The sequence below is a fragment of the Phascolarctos cinereus genome, unplaced genomic scaffold (assembly GCF_003287225.1).
Source record: "Phascolarctos cinereus isolate Bilbo 61053 unplaced genomic scaffold, phaCin_HiC Scaffold_726;HRSCAF=1367, whole genome shotgun sequence".
Lineage (NCBI taxonomy): Eukaryota > Metazoa > Chordata > Mammalia > Diprotodontia > Phascolarctidae > Phascolarctos > Phascolarctos cinereus.
In genome coordinates, this window is record NW_027556098.1 from 396,444,568 (window position 1) to 396,458,769 (window position 14,202).

At 47.2% G+C, this 14,202-nt stretch overlaps 2 protein-coding genes across 6 annotated transcripts in view; one reads left to right on the forward strand and one right to left on the reverse strand.

Moving 5' to 3' along the window:
* KCNAB2 (potassium voltage-gated channel subfamily A regulatory beta subunit 2) overlaps positions 1 to 7,003 on the reverse strand; it is a 196,394-nt gene extending 189,391 nt beyond the window's left edge. For all 5 annotated transcript variants that reach the window (XM_020975281.2, XM_020975266.2, XM_020975276.2 and 2 more), the window contains exon 1: positions 6,771 to 7,003. The gene's annotated coding sequence lies outside the window, so the exon portion shown is untranslated. The remainder of the gene's footprint in view (positions 1 to 6,770) is intronic.
* Positions 7,004 to 7,134: 131 nt separating this feature from the next.
* The window catches only part of NPHP4 (nephrocystin 4), a 170,957-nt gene continuing 163,889 nt past the window's right edge, over positions 7,135 to 14,202 (forward strand). The window contains 1 exon segment of the mRNA XM_078145734.1: positions 7,135 to 7,253. The gene's annotated coding sequence lies outside the window, so the exon portion shown is untranslated.

The window sequence follows — 14,202 nt, forward strand, 5'->3', positions numbered from 1 at the left end:
GCCAATTATTCTTCCATGGTATCTCTTATAGACACTCCCTTCTCTCCATTCACATGGCCCTGAATTAGGGTGGCAGATGATAATCATGAGGCTCATCTTTATGCTTAGAATGCACTTTGTCCATAACTCTGTCTCTTGGACAGAGACTCTGCCTCTTACCTCCCAGCTCCCTTTAAAGCTTGACTCAAATACCACCTCTTACGGAAGGCCTTCCTCGATTTCCCCAGTTATTAGTATCACCCTTCTCCCCATATAACTTTGCATTTGCTTATAACTTTATAATATATATATATATTTACTTAATTAAAATAAATTTAATTTCATAATTTACAGTAGATTTTCAATATATTTTGTCTTTACATATCTGTTTACATTTTCTGTTCACCAATAAATAGAATAGAAGCATTCTGAGGTGAAGGACTGTCTCTCTTTTGTGCTTAGCATAAGCATTAAATAGCTATTTAATAAACCCGTCCAGTTAGCCAACAGGAGGACAGGGTTGCCTCTGAAGGAGACATCTGTTTCCTTATGACTGGAAGGTTTTGAGCAGAGGCCCAGGGAGCACTTCTTTGGTATACCATAGTGGTCTTCTTTGGGGGATGTGAGCTGGACAAGATGGCGGCCCAAGTCCCCTCCAGCTCTAAAATTCTGATTCTGAGCTGAAGGTCACTACTATTTGGTATCTCCACTTTTAAATACACGAGCCAACACATGACAAATGAGAATAAATGAAAGCTAGAGATATTTGAGTCACATACAACTGAAGTAGAAAAGAAAGAACAGTGGGCCTGGAGTCTCTCTGGGCCTCTTTTTTTTTTTTCCAGGAAGGTGATGACTAGACCACCTCTAAGGCTCTTTCAGCTCTGACACTGTGGGTTTCTGGAAGGAAGGACTTCTGCTCAACAGAAAGGACAAAATATTGGACCTCGAGCTGGCCGGTGGGCATGGTGCCTCTAAGCCTGGGAAATTTGAGGAAATGAAGAAAGTCTTCCAGGACCAAATATAAAATCCTGTGTGGTGTTCAAAGCCCTCCTAACCTCTTCCTCTCCCCACCTTTCCCCATCTGCTCACACGTAACTCCCTGACATGTACCCTTCCATTTAGTAACAATGGTTCTTCCTGGCCATTCCCCACTCCGTCTCCCAATCCTGGGCATTCTCTTTGGCACTCTGCCATGCCTAGAATGCTCTCCCTCTTCATCTCTGACTACTGACCTCCCTGGCTTCCTTTAAGTTCCAGCTAAAATCCCACCATCTACAGGAAGCCTTTCTCCATCTCTTAATCCTAGTACCTTCCCTCTATTAATTATTTCCTATTTATCCCATAGATAGCTTGTATCCCATACACAGCTCCCCCATTAGATTGTGAACTTTTTGAGGGCAGGGACTGTTTTTGTCTTTTTTTGTATCTCCAGTGCTTGGCAAAGTGCCTGGTGCATAGTAGATACTTGATTTTTAATGAATGCTTGGCTGTGATCTTGGCCAAGTCACTTCACCTCTGGAGGTTGGAGCAGATGATCTCAAAGGTCCCTGTGGGCTCTAAATTTATCACTTTGAGATCTAGGCTAACCTGAAAACCAGGCTGTATTATATGATGCCCAGAAGTCTCTTCTAGCACTCAAGGATCAAGTAGGTCTAGAAAGACCTTTCATCTCAGGGCTCATCCAGAACTTAGATATGTACCCCTCTGATGCACTTGGTGTGTGCAGAATTCTGTGAAATGGGTATAACAATTCTTACAGCGTCTGCCTCATAGGGCTTTTGAGAGGCTCCAATGAGACGGTGTCTGACAAGTGTTTTAAAATGTTCATAATAATAATAATAATAATAATAATAACAATAATAATAATGATGATGATGATAGCTGATGACAGCTAGCATTGACATAGTTTTAAGGTTTGCAAAGCACTTCCAATATGTTATCTCACTGGATCCTCACAACTCTTTGAGGCATGTGCTCCTAGTATCCCCATTCTACAGATGAGCAAACGGAAGTTGAGCAAGATTAAGTGATTTGTTCAGGGTCACGCAGCTCATAAGTATCTGAGAAGGGATTTGAACTCGGGTGTTTGCTGACTCCAAGCCCAGTGCTTTTACTAACTTGTACTAACTTGTTTTACCCTTTTCTCTCCTACTAGAATGGGAGCTCTGTGAGGACAGGGACCATATTTCATTTAAGCTTTGGACTCCTCTCAGCACCTAGTAGGGTTTAATAAATGACTCCTACCCTTTGACTTTCCCCAGGGTGAGCTTGCTTATCCCAATCCGGTTCCTGTTCATGCCTTCTCTCTCCAAAACTAGCTTGTATTAATTGCATAAATATTTCATATTTACTTGTTGCATCCCCCGATAGAATCTAAGCTCTTTGAGGGAAGGAGCTCTCTTGTTCTTGCCATCGCATATCCAGTACCTGGCACACAGTGGTGCTGGATAAAATGCTTAATGATCAGTTAATCTATCCTCCCAGATGCTAATATTTCTCCCTCAGAAATGACCTGGTACATACTTTGTATTTAACCTGTGTCTGCCCTGTTGTATTCCTCCGATAGACTGCAAGCTTCCTGAGGGCAGGGACTACTCCACTTTTGGTTTTGCAACCCCTGGGCCTGGCACAGTGGAGGCGCTAAATAAATGCTTACTGAATGACTAAAAGAAAGGGCACTTGAAGGTTTCGGGGGCTTCTGTTGAGGTTACCTGGAAAGCTGAAAGGAGGAGATGCCCTAGGCCGCTGCCGGCAGAGGAATCTCTGCTAACTACCCAAGCTATGCCCTGCTTAGCCAGCCAACCAAGCTGAAGGCACAAACCCCATCCTGGGCAGTTGCTATGGCGCACAAAGCAACAAACAAGGCAGTCTGGAGAGGCATGCCTGCTCCCTGCCTCCAGGGTCAGGATGGAAGGTGCCAAACAAAAACCTGGGGCCAGAGTTTCTTTTGAAATCCCTGGGTCTGAGAAGAGCTCTTTAAATCCACCCCTTTCCAAGCAGATGGACTCTGCCTCCAAAAAGTCTTCCCAGCCCCCAGTCATTTGCCAGCCAGTATGATATCCAGCAACTGTAGGCACCTTTTGGCAATGCAGCATGAGTTATAAGACCTGGAAGGAGCCTTAGGGTCTAGGTGGGCCAACACTCTCAGAATACAGGTGGGTAAACTGAGACCCAAAGAGGTTAGAGATCGCCTAAATAGTAAGTGGCAGAGCAAGACCCCAGCCCTCTGACTCCAAATCTGCTCTTTCCATTACACCCTCATCTTCTCCTACTGCCCTGAACGTAGCAGGTACCCAAAAACCACTGGTTGACTGAAAAAGGGAGATAAGGCACCAGGTGCTAGTTCTGTAAAAGACATATCTTGGGAGCAGCTAGGTGGGGCTGGGGATAGAGCACACCCCTGGACCCGAGTTCAATTCCCATCTGACACACTTACTAGCTGGGTAACCCTGGGCAAATTACCTGATTGCCTCCAAAAAAAAAGAATGAAAGAAAAAAAAAAGACATATCTCGGTAAGGCTGATATTGAGAGAGAAAAGTTTTTACTGCTTTAAAAATACTCAGCATCAGGGCAGCTAGGTGATGCAGTGGATAGAGCACCAGCCCTGAAGTCAGGAGGACCTGAGTTCAAATCCAGCCTCAGACCAAACACTTGACACTTACTAGTTGTGTGATCCTCGGCAAGTCACTTAACCCCAACTGCCTAAAAATAAAAAAAACCCAATAATAAAATACATTTAAAAAATACTCAGCATCCAACACCAGGGCTCCAGGGCTGGGAGGGCCTTTATTTTTTTTTTCTTTTTTCATTTTAGGCAATTGGAGTTAAGTGACTTGCCCAGGGTCACACAGCTAGTAAACGTCAAGTGTTTTGTCTGAGGCCAGATTCGAACTTAGCTCCTTCCTGGCTTCAGGGCCGGTACTCTATCCACTGCGCCACCTGGCTGCCCTTGGGAGGGCCTTTAGAAGACATCCATATAGTCCAACACTGTTATTTTACAGATGAAGAAACCGAGGCTAAGTGATTTGCTCACAGTTGCACAGTAAGTTTCAAAGGCAGGAACTGACCCCTAGGTCTTCCTGACTCCAAGCTCAGTGTCCTACCTACTGTATCAGAAAAAGGAAGAAGTAGAAAGCTATGGTCCTTAGGAAGGGAAACCTTTCTATACTATCTTTTCCTTCTGCTTTACCTAGCTTCTTCTGAACATGGTTGCTAAGCCTGCTCTTTAATCAGAGCCAGGAATGATTCCCTGGGTCAAGGGATTGAGCCACCACGAAGCAGTAGAAAAAGTGCCAGGTTTGGAGTCCGACGATCTAGGTTCAAATCCAGCCTCAGCCAACCTGTTTGACTTTGGGTAAGGCATTTCCTCTTCCTGGGCTGTGGTGCCCTCATTTGTAAACTGAGGGGATTAGACAAGATGGTCTGTCGATGGCTCCAGCTGGAGTCTGAAACTCTTCCCAGTAGAAATTCCAGCCTCAGACTAGGGCACAAGGAATAGTGAAGGGTGTGCTTACATAGGATCAGAGATCTAGAGTTGGAAGGGACCTCAGAGGCAGAGACAGAAACAAAAAGCCTACTTTTCTTGGCCTAGCTTCACAAATATTAAATAAAGTGTACCAGACTGCAGGAAGAAGTCACAGAAACCTGTCCAAGTGTTCTCCCCTAGTGAAGATGTGTTTCTTCATTCATTCATCCGTTCATTTTGGTAAAGCAAAAGGAACAAGAGCCCATGAGGGCAAGAAGTTTCATCTTTAAATGGAACTCTTCCAGTGGCCGGCCACCAAATCTGCAATGCTGCAGGCCTGAGCAGAGGAAGGCAATTACATCTGCTGCTTTATTTAAATGAGGAGACTAGAGCAAACTCTTGCAATATGTTTCATTTTGAATCCTAGAGAAACAGCGTTATTATGGGGTGAGGTAAAGTTCTGGAGAAGGGCTAGAACTCCAAACAGCTGGAAGGCCAGTTGTGGTCTGAACCAGCTTCTCTGTCTTGCCAGATGTATTAATTTCCATAAATGCTAACAGGCCATTTCCCTATCGGCTATTACTTATGTCACCTCCCCTTGGATAGATTTCAACAGAAAGGAAGGAAGATATAGAAGCCCAGCTGAGGACCAGAGTTTGCCTACAGGACTCTGGGTTACTAGCTATTTGCTCCCCAAGAGCTTCTTCTGATTTGAGGGTTACATATCCCTGCTTCCTCCCCCACAGGCCAGATCCCCACAGTGCTGGGGAGCCAACAGTTGCCAAACCCACAAAACGCTGAATCACAAAGCTGAGGCACAGACAGGGAAGTGGGGGTGGGGAGTGGGGACCGGGGAAGAAAGAGAAGAGTTACTGATCCCAAGAGAGAAGTCCACGCAGAGCATGTTAAGGGGCCTTGGCCAAAGTGTAACTCTCCCTTGGGAGAAGCATGAAGAGGGGAAAGGAGAGCCCCGGGGGGAGTCCTATCTGGCCTGGCCTGGCCTGGCATTGCTTGAGAAGGATGCTCTTGCAGCAGCTGCAGGGGGAGGAAGTGGTAAAGCAGCCAGGCCACCAGCCTCAGAGAGGAGCTGCAGCGGGGAGGAGAGGGCACTTAGGTGCCCTAGCACTCCATGCTGGGCCCAGGATGAGGTGTGAGAGGGCAGATGGAGGGGATGCAGGAGGAAGGTGGCAGGAAGGGCTGGTGGTGATGGCTGGGAGTGTGGGATATTACAGGCTGAGGGGAGGGGAGCATAGAGAAAAAGAAGCTTCAGAATGGAAGAGGGAGAGAGGTCAGAAAAGGGTGAGAAGATGAAAAGGATCCAAGAAGAGGGAGGAAAAGAACATGAAGGAACAGTGCTTGGGGCATTGAAGAGAAAGTAGAAAAGGAGCAAAGCAGAAGAAATAGATGAGGGGGCTGCATATCAGCAAGAGGTGGGAAAACTGGATTTCAGGGAGAAGGAAAGGGGAGGTGAAGAAAGGGATTGAGGATGGGGAAGATGGGAAGGAAAAGGGATGAAGATAAAGGGAGAGGACACGGAATGGAGATAGGGGAGGGAAAAGAGGGATGGAGATGAGGAGGGGAAGGGAAAGGGATAGAGATGGGAGGAGGAGAAGAGATGGAGATTGAGAGGAAAAGGAAAATGGATGGAGTTGGGGAGGAGAGGGACAAGAGATGGAGACGGAGAAGGGAAGAAGGGATGAAGATGGGGAGGGAAGGGATAAGGAATGGAGATGGGGAGGGGAAGAAGGGATGGAGATGGAGAAGGGAAGAAGGGATGGAGATGGGGAGAACAAGAGATGGAGATGGGAAGGGAAGAAGGGATGAAGATGGGGAGCGAAGGGATAAGGAATGGAGATGGGAGGGAAGAAGGGATGGAGATGGGGAGGGAAAGGATAAGGAATGGAGATGGGGAGGGGAAGAAGGGATGGGAATAGGAGACAGGGGAAATAGAGGCAAAGGAGATGGAGTATTATAGGCCGCCCAGCCTCCTCCTGTTACAGATGAATTAACTGAGGCTCAGAAAGAATGGTGACTCGCCCAAGGTCACACAGCTGACCCATCGCAAAGGTGGCACTTGAACCCAGTCCCGGGGGCTTCGAGCCCGGGGCTCCTCCTCCAGCCCACGCCGCCACGCTGGGGGTGGGAAGGGGGAAAGATGGGTGTCGAAGCGGGGAGGGTGGACCCCGCGAAGCTGCATCCAGGCCGGACCGGCAGCGCCCGCCCAGCCAGCCAGCCAGCCCCGCTCCCGCGGCGGACAGTGCGGAGCGCGCGCTGCGCGGGCCCTGCCCCCAGCCCGCGCCCCATTCACCTGCGCTTTCTCACCTGGGGGGCTGCGGCTCCGGCTCCGGCTCTGGCTCTCGCTCCCAACTCCGGCTTTTCCTTCCCGCCCTCTCCCGGGGGTGAGTTCAGAGCCTCCGAGTCCCGCTCACCCAGGCAGGTTCCGCTCGCAGCATCTCCACCTCGTGGGACTCCCGAGGCCACGCCCTCTACCGTTTCCCATTGGCCCTTACAGTCGCCCGTCACCCTCCCATTGGTCGCGAATCCGCCAGTCATGCAAATCAGGACCGGCCAATTGCCGCAACTATTGGTTGACACCCTCCCGGTCGGGCTTCGGCGGCCTGGACTCTGATTGGCCCACAAGGGCCGCGGCCCCTGATGACGGAACTGGTGGGGGCGGGTCCTTGGCCTGGGCCAACTCCGGCCTTGCTAGTCCGTCCACCTTGGACCCGCTCGACGAGTAGCGGGTAGAGAAGCGGCAGCCTTCCCCTTAGGTCTCCAGACTGGTCCGGAAGACATGCAGCTCAGGTGGGCGCCACTTCAATGTCCGCCGGGGCCCCTTGTGGGGAGAAATCTCCCTGCTGGAAGGCGTTTCCTCCCTCCGTGGAGGTAGCGGCGGCTCGTCACCTCGGTAACCGTGCCGGGCGGTGGGCGGAACCATTGAGTGCTAAGGGGAAGAATGGGGCGGGAAGAGACGATGACCGAGGCTTCTGGGGGGTCGGAGGTGTCGGGGTCCCGTATGGAAGAGTTCTACCAAGGCCATTTTGTGACGTCTTAGAGCCTCGCTGTGGCAGGGAAGGCGAGGCGGAGGGAGAGATCTGGTTGGGAAGAGGTGTCTTCCCCCCACAAGGACAGTTGGTTTGGCCCGCGGCGCCTAGGCCAGGCGGGGCCCACGGTGGCGACCCCGATTCCTCACCCGTGCCCTTTGACCTCAGCTGCTTTTTTCGGACCCCATTCCCTCATATTCCCGAGTTCCTTCACTGCCTGTTTTGGGGGAAGCCAAGGAAAGGCTGGTCTGAGTCATTCCTTCCAGGGACGCTTGGGTGGGCTTTTCTTCCCTTCCAGCCCCACTCCCTCTCCCTCCCGTCTTCTTTCTCCTGTTTGTTACTCCTGTGCTGGTGGGGTGCCCCCAATTCACCTCTGTGCTCCCCTGGTCCTCCCCCTCCTCCCCTCTTGTCCTTTTCCCCATCCTCCTCCTCAGTCTTCCGTCTTCTTCCCCCTCTCCCTCCTAGTCCCTCCTCCTTGTGAATCCTCCTCACTCCTCCCCCTCTTCCCGAAGTCCTCCTCTTCTTCCCCGTCCCTCCTCCCCTAGTTCTATCAGCTTCTTCCTTCTTGTCTCTCACACCCACCCTTTTCAGTCTTCTCCCTCCTCCCCCATATCCTCCTTATCCCCACCCCCGCCAATCTTTGGAGTCCTCCCCTTCTTCCTCTGAGTCTTCCTCCCCCGTCTCCTTCTTCCCTCAGATCCCTAATCCTCCCCACTTTTCCTCTCATCTGTACTCTTCCCCTCTCTCCCTAGTCCTCACTGCCTTCTCCTTCCAAGTCTTTGCTCCCTTCTCCCCTTAGTTCTTCTCCCTTCTTCCTCTTAGTCTTTCCCCTTTATTCCCTCCTAGTTCTTAACCTCCCCCTATACTCCCCCCTCTCCATCTTCTTTTTTCCCCTCCTGCTGCCCTTCTTTCCCCTACCTTCCTTCACTCTTTCCTTCTCTTACTCCTTTCCACTTTACTGAAGTCCCCTTGCCTTGCAAATAAACTTCCCTCAAATCCGTCCCTTTTAGAATTTCCCCATCACTCAAATTCTCTCCTTTCTTCCCTCCCCTACCCCCCCTTTTTTTTTTACCTACTTCCAAATCCTGCCCTTTTTGGACTTCATCAGATGATCCTAATCCACTAACCCAGACTAGAGCAGGTTAAGAACCCTCAGCCTTCCATTTATGACAGCCTTACACTAAAACTTTCTAAAACAGTCTCACTTTTATCCTAAGAATGTGGGCCTTTGGGGAAGAAAAAAGGCCTGTTTGAGACTATGTGATCTGATTTATGGTAACCCTTTGAAAAACCTACCTCCTTGATAGAGAGCTCCACCTTTTTGTTCACCTGAGCCAAAACCTTTGACAATGTTTTTAAGTCATGTTCTCATGCCAACTTTATTGCTACAGAATTCTATTGGCTGTTCCTCCACGGATTTCCTTATGTCATTTTCTTCTCATAGTCCATATATATAGGTTATATATATATATATATATATACACATACACATGTATAGGCTGAAGGTATCTGTATATATGTCTGTAGACCCCTTTTTTCTCACCAGTTTATCTTTTTATAAATCTGTATCTATTATCTGTCTCTTACCCTTTCCTTATCAGTTTATTCAGAATGTGTCACAACTCTTCCACTTTGAGAATTTTAACCATATTTCTCCATATTTCTATTCATTCTCTCATTCAATGATGGAACTGAATCTAACTAATATTAACTCAATTCAGTAAACATTTGTGAATCACCTACTATGTGCCAGAGAGGAAAGGGAACAAGCATTTATTTAAGGCTTACTATCCTCTAGGCACTATGCTAAGTGCATTACATGTATTATCTTACTTAACCACACAGCCACCTTGGGAGGTAGGTGCTGTGATACACATTTTACATTTGAAAAAACTGAAGCAGAAGTTCAGTGATTTGCCCTGGGGGCAGGGTTTGAATCCAGATCTTTCTGACTCCAGGCCCATCACTCTACCCACCAGGGAGCATAAGAGTGTAAAACAAATTCAAGTTACACATACTAATCCTTGATACCTAGTAAGATGAATGTCTTGGTCCTTGAAAGAAAAACATTAAATGCCAAATTAATCCTCAAGTTGCAGAAGATAAACTATATTGAATAATTAAAAATTGAATAATTAAAATATCCTTATGACCTTGTTTTTGGCCTACAGTGCTCATGGTAAGCATAAGTAAACAGATAACCATGAAGATAATTACTGCTTATTTGCCAACATCTGTTTTTTTTTTTTTTTGCTTTTAGGCAATTGGGGTTAAGTGACTTGCCCAGGGTCACACAGCTAGTAAGTGTCAAGTGTTTGATCTGAGGCCGGATTTGAACTCAGGTCCTCCTGAGTTCAGGGCCGGTGCTCTATCCACTGTGCCACCTAGCTGCCCCTATTTGCCAGCATCTGTTGCATAAAGAAGTGAGACCCAGTTAAGCCAGATCATCCTTAGAGCATCTGTAGATGAAACTGGAAGGAGACCAGCAAATAAGTGTGAAAGGAAACAGATTTGCCAGCTTATGCTGTGCTCATGGCTGATAACTGTGTAACAACCATGACCTTTCATTCTTTTGCCTTAGGATCTGGTCTATTATAAAGGGGAGTAGAATGATACTTAAGATAATAATAGGAAACCTTGGACTTGACCAAACACATGAAGAAGAAATCAGTCTTGGGGGTGACACAATTTTAAAGGCACTCAGGGTTTGACTTTGACTTTCAGGCTATTTCAAAGGGTAGAGGATTCCAAAAGGATGGAAAATATCATAGATGGTTTTATTATCAAAGGTGACTGAGAAGGTATGCCAACTATATGCTCACTTTTTCATTTCTGTGCAGTCCTTAAGGAAAACTATCTCTGGCAATACTGAAAGTACCATTGCAGAAACTTGCAGAAAAGGTGAGAAAGGCACAGGCAGACTTTTAGAGGTGATTTTCTACAAGACTATTTTCATAATTACCCATTTGAGAGATGTAGAGCTCACTGTGTGTGGTGATTAAAAAAGGGAAAAAAAATATGACTCTGTAGGGTAAAATGTAGCCAACACTCTCAGGATTCCTTGATAGATTCCACCAGAAGGAGAACTTGGTTCCATAATCCTTTCAATTTAATTAAACTTAACAAGCATTTTTGAAGTGCCTCTAATAATAGCTAGCATTTCTATATTGCTTTAATGTTTGCGAAGTGCTTTACATATAACATCTCATTTTATCCTTACAACAACCCTGGGAGGTAGATGCTATTGCTATCCCTATGTTACAGATGAGGAAACTGAATCAGGGAGAGAGTGTCTTGCCCGGGGTCTGTCAGTCCAGTCAGCAAGCATTTATTTGGCACCTTCTGTGTGCTAGGCACTGTGCTAATTCTGGGGATACAAAGAAAGGTAAAAAATAGTCCCTGCCCTCAAGGAGCTTATGGTCTAATGGGGGAAACAATATACAAACAACTACGTGTAAACAAGCTGTATATGGGATAAGTGAGATAATCAATAGAGGGAAGGTATTAAGGGGGATTGGGAAAGACTTCCTGTAGAAGATGGGATTTTACCTAGGACTGAAGGGAAGCCAGAGAGGGCTGGAGAAAATGGGGGAGGGCATTCCATGCATGCGGGACGGCCAGAGAAAATACATGGCTTTGGGAGATCAAGTCACTTGTGTGAGGAACCGCAAAGGAGGACAGTGTTATTGGATCACCAAGTGTATGGCAGAGATTCAGGTGTGAGAAGACTGGAAAGGTGGGAAGGTCCCATCCTTCATAAGAAAGTCTTTGAGTACCACAGGAGTTCATATTTGATCCTGGAGGTGATAGGGTTGGCCATTGGATTTTATCGAATAGGTTGATGTGGTCAGACCCATGCTTTAGGAAGATCAGTTGACAACTGAATAGTAGATGTACTGGGGTCAAGACAGACTTGGAGCAGAGACCAAGCAGCAGGCTGTGGCACTAGGCCCAAGCGTGCGGTGATGAGAGCCCACATCAGAGCAGTGGCGGTGTCAGCTTTCTATGGGATGTGGGAAAGGGGAAATGCACAGGACTTGACAGGTGATTGGGCATGGGGAGTGAGAGAGAGGAGGCGAGGATAACACCTAGTTGAGAGCCTGGTGGTGCCTCCAACAGTCAAAGGAAGTTAGAAAGTGCAAGGATATGGGGGTGGGGTAGATAATCAGCTCAGTTTTAGACATGTTGAGTTTAAGATGTCCCCAAGATATCCTGTTCAAAATTTCCCTGAGACATCCTGTTCATGAGGTCCAGTAGACAGTTGGAGATGCCAGACTGGCGATTAGGACAGGAGTTAGGGCTGGATAAATAGATCTGAGAATTGTCAGCTTGGAGATGATAATTGAATCTGTGGAATCTGAGGAGATCATTGGGACCCTAGAATAGAGGGAGAAGAGAAGAGGGTCCAGGATAGAGACTTGGGGACATCCATCATTAGTGGTCATGACCTAGATGGGGATCCAGCACGAGAGCCCGAGCAGGAGTGGTCTGCCAGGCACGAGAACCAGGAGACAGCCATGCCGTGAAAGCGCGGAAGAGTATATCAGTGGCAAGAGTGTGATAGACAGCGTCGAAGGCTGCGGAGAGACCGAGACATGGGGACTGAGAAGAGGCGTTGGGGCTGATTTGGTGATGAAGAGACCACTGGTAACTTTGGAGGGGGCAGTTTCAGTCGAATGGTGAGGTCAGAAGCCAGACCACAGGGTTAAGAGGGTAAGAGGGACAGAGCTGGTATGTGTCTGAGGCTGGATTAGAATGCAGGTCTTTGTGATTCAGGGCCACTGCGTCACCTACCTAGCTGCCACTGTAACAGTTTTTCTAGGCATTGGAGATACAAAGACAAAAATGAAATGTTCTGCTCTCAAACTGCTTATATTTTGCTGTTGGGAAATACTGTGTACATATAAATTCAAAATCAATATAGAGTAAGTACACAGTGATTTTGGTGTATTTGGGAGCACTGTAAAGTGGAGGTGGTGGTGGGGGGTGGGATCAGAAAAGGCTGGGTGCAAAATCCCCCCCCAAAAAAAAACAAAAAGGGGGCAGCTAGATAGCACAGTGGATGATGCACCAGCCCTGGAGTTAGGAGGACCTGATTTCAAATCTGGCCTCAGATACTTGACACTGACTAGCTGTGTGACCTTGCGCAAGTCACTTAACCCCAATTGTCTCACAAAAGAAGAAGAGAAAGAAAAGGGTGGGTGTGGGAGATAGGACACGAGCTGAGCTTCTTAGTAAGGTGAGGATTCTAAGTGGTGGAGGGGAGGAGAGAGAACATTCCAGCTTAGGGGGATGATGGCCTTTGCAGAAAGTAGAGAGACAGATGGAATGTCATGTGTGAAGCGGAAGTAAGCCAGTTTGGCTGAAATAGAAAGTAAATGGAAAGTTGTCTGCCTAAGTGGATAGATTGGCACTAGGCTTTGAAGGGCTTTAAATGCAGATGGAAGAGTTGGTATTTTATTCCAGAGGCATTTGGCCCACTGGATCTTTTGGAGGGGGTGAGTGGCACATTCAGACCCAGCCTTCAGAGATATCACGTTTATAGCTGTGTGGAGGATGAATTGGAGAGGGTAGAGACTTAAGGCAGTGAACCAATGTGGAGGCTAATGCAGTAGTCCAGGCGAGAGGTGATGAAGGCATGCTTCATCAGGGAGGTAGCTCTGTGAGTGGAAGGAAGGTGATGGATATGAGGGACAGTTTGGAGGTAGAATTGATAAAGCTGGTCAGCTGAAAGGCTGGGGGTGGGGCAGGTGAGAGTGAAGAGTTGAGAATGAATGAGATTGTAAAGCTGGAAGGAAGATAGATGGTGCTTTTGACAGAAATGGGGAAGTCGAGAAGAGGACTGGCTTTAGGGGAAAAGATAATGAGTTCTGTTTTGGGTATGATAAGTTTGAGATGCCTTCAGGACACTCATTTGGAAATGCCCAACATGTAGGTGGAGATGGGAGATGGGGATGAGGGTTGGCTGGGTCAATTTGGGAGACACCTGCATAAAGGGGATGATTTAACTCATGGGAACTAATGAGAGCCAAGAAGTGAGTCCAGAAAAGAGCCCTGGTGCCCACCCATAGACTGAGGGGAGTAACGAGTGCTAATTCTGCAGGCGTGACTGCCAGAGTAGTCAGACAGTAGGAGGAGACCCAGGAGAGAGCAGTGTCATTAAAAAACCTAGGAATGACAGGATTCGGAGGAAGGGGCTCTTCAGTGGAGTCAGCTGCTCAGAAAAGTCAAGAAGGCTGAGGACTGAGACAAAGCCTTTTAGTTTCACATATATATATATATATATATATATATATATATATATATATATATATATATATATATATATATCATTGGCGACCTTGAAGAGAACAATTTCATTTGAATGGTAGGATGTGGGTCCCAATTCCAAAAGGTTAATAATGAACAGGAGGAGAGAAATTAGGGGCAATGAACATAGGCTTCCTTTTCTAGGAGTTGGGCTGTGAAAGGGAGATGAAAACTTGAGGGGGTGGGAGGGTCACTGTAAGTATTACTGTTAAGGTAGGCTTAAAGCAGGTAGACACATGCATGCCCAGAGTCTTTACTGATGTCCTGGAGGATGGGCTGGAAAAATCCGAATGAAAGAGCTACTTCCTAGAGGTGTGATTATCAACATGCTCTCATTTCTGAATAACACTGTGGTTTGCTTTGAGTCTCCTCAAATCTTCTCAGTGAAATTCACTGCTAAT